This window comes from Dreissena polymorpha, chromosome 3 (assembly GCF_020536995.1).
Source record: "Dreissena polymorpha isolate Duluth1 chromosome 3, UMN_Dpol_1.0, whole genome shotgun sequence".
NCBI lineage: Eukaryota > Metazoa > Mollusca > Bivalvia > Myida > Dreissenidae > Dreissena > Dreissena polymorpha.
The window spans coordinates 139,996,023-140,003,276 of NC_068357.1; the positions used below are offsets into that span (position 1 = coordinate 139,996,023).

A 7,254-nucleotide genomic window follows, 5' to 3' on the forward strand; every position below is an offset into this window, starting at 1 on the left:
ACAAATAAAGAAAAGGGTATCCTCATCTTGACTCGAGCCACGGACCATTGGTGTGAAATTCTAGCGCTTAAACCACTCGGCCATCCGTGCTCACATAGTAAGTAGTATATTTTATACATTATATAAGCAATCCTCGTAAAGTCACAAAATATAACGATAACAACTGAACTCTCCAAATTCTGCAATCGCTTCGCGTTTGTGACGCTTTATAATTTTCAGGTTTTTAAATAGTCAAAAGATGCATATAATGGATATTTTAGAGCATGGTAAATGTTCAGTATTACTGTTTCCAAGCAATTATCATAACTACAACGAAAAATTGCGAATCTGATTTTTTTAATTTTCTTAATTTACCGAAACATTTAAAAGTCCCTTTAAGTCTGCGATTTTTGAAGACGTGAGTTCGAATACTGTAGGGGCCGGATGTTTTGCATTTACCGGCATATACTTTTCTGTTATTGACTTAATTCTGCCGATACATTAAAATTTAAAATTCATGTGTATGAATTGAAAAAATTCATTTATTTGAAATGTTTTTATTTTCCGGGCAAATAGACGCAATATTCTCCCTTTAATTTGCGTTAAATAGTATACAGAATACCATCGTGTCTAATGCATTTACAATTCTGGTGCTCTGGTTTGTATTCAATAACTAAGTAGGTAATGGTAATTATATTGAAATGTGATTTCTGGTATGATATTTAATTTCTATATAGCTGCCATGGTGTTACTGATACACGTATATTGTGTCTCGCTGTTGGGTAATTAGTTAACTGCCATGCATAAAATACCTCTTGCTGAAATAAGTTTCTTTTTCTTGCTTGTGCAGCTGAAGATCTACGTTGTGTATATTGAACTATTTACTTTATTGCAATTCCTTTAAAGTGCACGAGGTAACGACATTTGCGTGAAATAGGGTTGGTTACATTTGCGTGAAATAGGGTTGGTTATGGCAATTATCAAACTGGAAACAGGGTACATGGAACATTATACGAGCCGAATCAGTAAAAAATTGGTCGTATGCAATATGTAACCGGCGTAGGTCCCGACCAGTCTGTTATATCGCGCAGTCTTGTAAGGAGCTACCGTGTCCTTCAACCTGTACAACGTCACTCAAGGATTCATGGCCTCGTAAGTAGCTCCTGACTACACTGAGCGAGTTCTGCATGTGGCATAAGACATATTTTCGCATAACGCCGCATATACTGATATTTCAGCAACACGAGAGGTCTATGTTCGATGTGTGGAAGAGTGGACACTAGTGAAAAAAAAATAAAACGTTTTTTACCATGTCGACGAGATATCAAAAATTGGACAAAGTGTTAATGTTTTGACTTAGTGTTAATGATTTGACTTAGTGTTAATGATTTGACTTAGTGTTAATGATTTGACAGTTCGTTCGGATTCATATACTGAAGACAACAGGAACAATACCCCTATTAATGTTTTATTATTTCAACATTGTTACAAAAATGAGCACATATATCTTATTGTTATTTTGATGTATAATATACTAAAACATATTACTACTATTGATCGCCTCTGTGGCCTAATGTTATCGTAAGCTGGGGATTGCGGGTTCGAAGCCCGCCGGAGGTTATAATGTGTTTTAAAATCTTATTATTTAATAAATATAAAGTAACTATCATTCTACTATAGGCCTTATTAACCTTTACTAAAATGTGAATTCCGTTACCAACACAAAGATTCGAATACCTGATGGATTTTTTATTTCCATCAAACACATAGGGTGTCTTTGATACACAAGTTTTTCATTTGTTGACGTAGTTCAGAAAAAGCATTGCACACTAATGCGCTATAACATTCATCAAAGCGGACTTCAAAGGCAGTCGGTAATTAGATTATAATAACCCCTGTACATATAGCACAGGTGGGCAAGTGTAAGAACCATGCTTTATTGTCGAATAATGAACATGTAATGTGCATTGCTATCACTGGTATGTTCGCCATTCAATAAATCAAATATGACCGTTACATCAAAATCTAAATTACGAATAATTTGAAGTAAATATATGCCTAAAATAATTTGCACTTTATGTCCACCTCAATGGACCGTAAATACAATGATTGCGATAATATATGCATTTAAGTGTGCACATTTGTGGATGTAACGGAAATGTTAAACTTCAAAGATAATTTCATGAAATAAAGATCGTATTGCCCCACAAAATCGTTTTGTATAGTGATGGATTCGATTTTTAGTTGTGTGATTTTTTTAATGTGTGACATCAAAGTTCTAAATATTTTAAGCAACATGTATTTATAGAAATTATCGTATATATTGACGATTTAAAATAGCCTCCACGTGCTTATGTTGCAGAGAAATTATCATACATGCATTTTCTTTCATATTAAAAAAAATATCCGGAAGATAATTTATAGTCAGATACTTGGTACTTATGACGTCTCATGTTGTCCTGTTCGCACCCAACACCTCACTGGCCAACCCATAGCACCCTTCCAAAAATATTTGACATGCATGTGGTTAGAGTTATTTCATCACGTATGCAATGAACAGTCCGCGCTAGAAATTACGAAAACGCATTTCATAGATCTAAGGGGTGTATTGTTTCGCCACAATAATTTTGAATAATTGCCACAGAATGAGAAAAAATATTAAGGCTCAAAATTACAAACATGTAACACGCATCGGAAGAGCGTTCATAGCATAATTGATGTGATTCCTCCACGCGAGGGCTGGACAACAATCATGACTGGTTTATGGCGTGTCGCGAAGTGACTGGGTTCATTAACAGTCATAATGCGCGGTCATCTGTGGGCAGGTAAATCATAACCTGCGAATAAAGCAGACGACACAACAGGTCGTATGCCAAAATAAAACATACGTGGTTATGAAAAGATCTATAAATGTTCATATGTATTTATAGATCTTTGGACAATGCTGCCGCACATTTATATGAGATAATAAGTTGCAAAATTAATCCTCACATCATCATAAGCAGCAGAAGCACCATAGCTACTGCAACCACAATCATCATCATTATCAGCACAGACAGTCAGACATTACTACCACCATTGTCGTCATCAACATCACCATCGTTCGCATCTTTATCAAGTATATTAATATCACCCCTGGAATGGTTTTCACAGTCAAACCTTACAAACTACTTACCGATCACCATGATATGGTTTACGCTTTAAAAAACATAATGACCGTCTGAATGTTTCAAATAATCTTTATTTGTAAAAAAAAACTGAATTAAATATCGGTATGTACATTAAACAGTGACTAAAATATTGATATACAATAGTTAAACAACATTATTCACTCTTTGTCAAGGGATAAACTTGCTACACCTGTGCAGTCAACTAACGACAGCTGTTGCTGATATCACTGATTGGTCACCTAACATTGAACCCCCGCACCGCAAAACGCAGGTGTGCTATCTGACCACGATTTGACAGTCCGCAATGAGCAATGTCGTAAAACGCCGTCACGTTTACCGAGAACCGTCATACGGGAGCGCCATTGTTCAAGGTTACATTGTCATACTTTACGATTTTCAGCGCTTAAAGCAGTTTATGCATCCGACGTGAGTGTTTTATTGCAGTATTTTATGGATCGGTTCACATTCATTGACATATGCGCAGAATATGGTCAGTGAAAACAATGCAGAAAGAGTAATGTCAATTCTAAGAAACGAAAAAGCTGTTTTGTTTGATATAATTACGCCAGCATCACTATCACTTATAAAACAAAACTTATTTAATTATTCTCCTGAATATTAAAGTCGCTTCTATCTTCCGCCACGTGATAATATGGTATTCCATTGAAACATTCATACATATAGAAGTCAGAGTATTTAATTGTTTCATAACATATGTATTTATTCACCGACTATAAATATTCTAATGACTGCATGGTCCATGCATCGAACATGCAAATGCGTACAACTATTTCCTCCTGGCAAATTAGTTGCAGTCTACCGAAATAAATGAAAAAGAAACACAAATTTGCAAAATAACATCAGATAACCAGATTCCTACCAATAATTATTTAAATGTAGGTTACACGCTTCGTTTTTTATGTCCCCTAGTCTATACTGGGGGACTTATTTTTTTGCCATGCATGTTTGTTGGTTTGTTTGCGTCAAACTTTAACATTTGCCATACCGTTTGCAATATTGTAGATAGCAACTTGATATTTACCATGCATGTGTATCTCATGGAGTTGCACATTTTGAGTGGTGAAAGGTCAAGGTCATCCTTCAAGGTCAATGGTAAAATATATGGGGGGAGGGACATAGTGTTTCACACACATGTCTTGTTTTTCACTTTGCGCTTTTTTTCGGGCACGACACTCCGTAAGGATGATGATGATGGTGATGATGGTGGTGGTGGTGGTGGTGGTGGTGGTGATGATGGTGATGGTGGCGGTGACGGCGACGAATACGACGACGATGGCGGCGGCGGCGGTGATGGTGGTGGTGGTGGTGGTATTGGCGACGACGACGGTGGCGGCGACGTCGACTACGGCGGTGGCGGTTGCTGCGGTGGAGGTGGCGGTGGTGATGGTGGCGACTTCAACGACGAAGAAAACGACGACAACGATGACGATGATGATGATGATGATGATGATGATGATGATGATGATGATGATGATGATGATGATGACGATGACGACGACGATGATGATGATGATGATGATGATGATGATGATGATGATGATGATGATGATGATGATGACTTTGAAATTCACTTCAAAATTATCGATGAAAGACAAATTTATATTAGTACTGTTTACTGTTTATTGTCCTACAGGTTAGTACAGATTCCCACTAATGTGTTCAGTCCACTTGACATCGTTTCTTCACCTTGTTTTGAGGGCCATAAACATGTTATACTCTCGAATTATAATCTTTAGGAATTTATGGAGTTCTAAATCCGGCATAAAACAAATATTTCATAAGCTTCTGACCGAATTTTCGTGGTGTTTGATATTTCAAGCGGTCATGCGAGATTGCTAACTAGTTATATAGGTTACCAGTCGAACAATCATAACTATAAACCATTTATTTCGAATATTATCCGCTTCACACCTGGGTATGACACTTTATTATTGATGGTAAAATATGACATAATAATAAGTTTAGGTTGTTTGCGTTCGTCGTACAATAGTGGTACACAAAAGTAAAATGTCATGAAATAAAATACGGTGTTGCACTGAAGCCATTCATTCTACATGGTCAATATATCAAAGTGAAAGCACATGTCACAAACACAAAATACGACTAGAGGTCGTCATAATGTGAGTAAAAAAAGAGAAATTACTTCAATATAGAATTTTGAAAAAGCATACATCTGACAGAGCATGCACTTCTTATCAAATTTGTTACCTTTATAATAGATCTTCATTAAAATATTTTTCTTGTGTTCCTATTGCTATGATAAATGAGGACAACGCAGCCTTCGTGGAATTAATTAAACTTCCAAAAGAAAATAAGACAGGAAAAATGCGGACAATGGTCCATGCATGCTGCATGAGTATATAATCTAGATTTCACGTAGCATGTAATTGTGTTCTCAAACCAATAAAAATGGGGACATTGGTCCGCGCGTGATGTCGTTTGCATTTCTGTTTTCTTAAAACTAATAAGTAAAACATTGGCCGTCATTAAACTTGGACTGATGTATGAGTTGTTCGATTTTCCATTGCTTACAGCTACGTGGGAATAATGTCTCGAAAAGACTATTTGTGTCGTGTTCTGAGAAAACTGGGCATAATGCATGTGCGTAAAGTGTCGTCCCAGATTAGCCTGTGCAGTCAGACAGGGTGGATTTCACATCAAAATTTTAGTATTGTTGTATGTAACCTGTTTTATGTGGTTACGTCTTTTGTGTAATGTACGGTATTGTTTCACGAGCTCGCGCGCCAGAACAAATATGTCAAGAGACTAGTGAACATCTGTCAACTTTAAACTTCTTTAAATTATTAGGTATCATTATACAATAGGTATGTACAAATGTTTAAATAAGTAATTACTGATTGTAATGCTGTTGCACATGCTTGTCAACTGTCATAAAGATTTATTTAAGATCAGCAATTTAACGCATTTATGAGATTTGTAATTCTTCTATGGTTCAAGATGGTTTCTATTTAAAATCACATTTTCCTTTATTAATATGTGTGCACTTTTTAACAGCTTGCAGAGTAACATCACTTGTGGACACGGATTCGGAAGAAGCGCTGCGACGCCAGATTCCATAAATTTGTGAGTAAATGTGTGTTGAACTGTGTATATGTATGTATGTGTTTCACATATGTATTTGTGTTTTGAGATTTGTATTTGTATGTCTAGGTCAGTCAGTCGGTCTGGTCGCCACAACATTATTCTTGATGGAAAGATATTTTATTCTGTAATTAATCTTATGTTGTAAATAGTACTAATGCGTCAAATGATTGTTTCATCATTTGTTAATATATCTATCTATATATTGTTGTTATATTTGCTGTCATAAATACTTTTCATATATATCATATTATTTTACAGCAAGACAGCAATATTTATAATAATGTGTTATATGTTTGTTATTGTTTATTTGCAGGACGTCTATTGATTCCTTCTTCGGATCAGAATGATTGTATTCCTGAATTAATTTATATTTATATTACACTGAACTGAAAAGAAATAAGTAAAGAAGAACCCACGACTTTGTGTTTTCCATTTAACCAAATAAACATTTGGAGGAAAAGTACATAAAGTTACAAAGAGACTTCATTTAAACGAAAAATGTCATAAAAGCGGAAAGTGTCGTCCCTGATTAGCCTCTGCGGACTGCACAGGCTAATCTGGGATGACACTTTACGCACAAGCATTATGCCCAGTTTTCTCAGAACACGACACATTTGTCCAACATTACTCAATTGATAGAGCCATAACCCGTATCAGATAACTAATGTTAATTAACAATTTCTTTCTTTATAATTCATATCTAGATGATGTCGTAAAAATTTGAAAACTTAACATCCTAATGTCAGTACAAAAAAAAGTTAATACACTTTATGATAGTGCTGCAGAAAATTAACACTACATGCTACAGCTTGTACTGACAAATGACATTTAAGTGTAAAAACATTCGAGTGCTACATATTAGAAACTATTAAGTTCTACAGATCATAGCCCTTTCAAAAGTGCGCATGCGCGTCACCATTCGAGTTATACTGAATCTGAGCACTGAAATCGTGAACACTTGAGTGCGACATAGTTTGGC

The 7,254-nt window shown here is 35.7% G+C and overlaps 1 long non-coding RNA gene across 1 annotated transcript; it reads left to right on the forward strand.

Annotated features, from left to right (window-relative positions):
- The first annotated feature begins 5,582 nt into the window (after positions 1 to 5,582).
- LOC127871677 (uncharacterized) lies at positions 5,583 to 6,686 on the forward strand. The gene is made up of 3 exons (XR_008045502.1): positions 5,583 to 5,995; positions 6,186 to 6,254; positions 6,589 to 6,686. It is a non-coding gene; the product is annotated as an uncharacterized LOC127871677 (long non-coding RNA).
- The last annotated feature ends 568 nt before the right edge of the window (positions 6,687 to 7,254 follow it).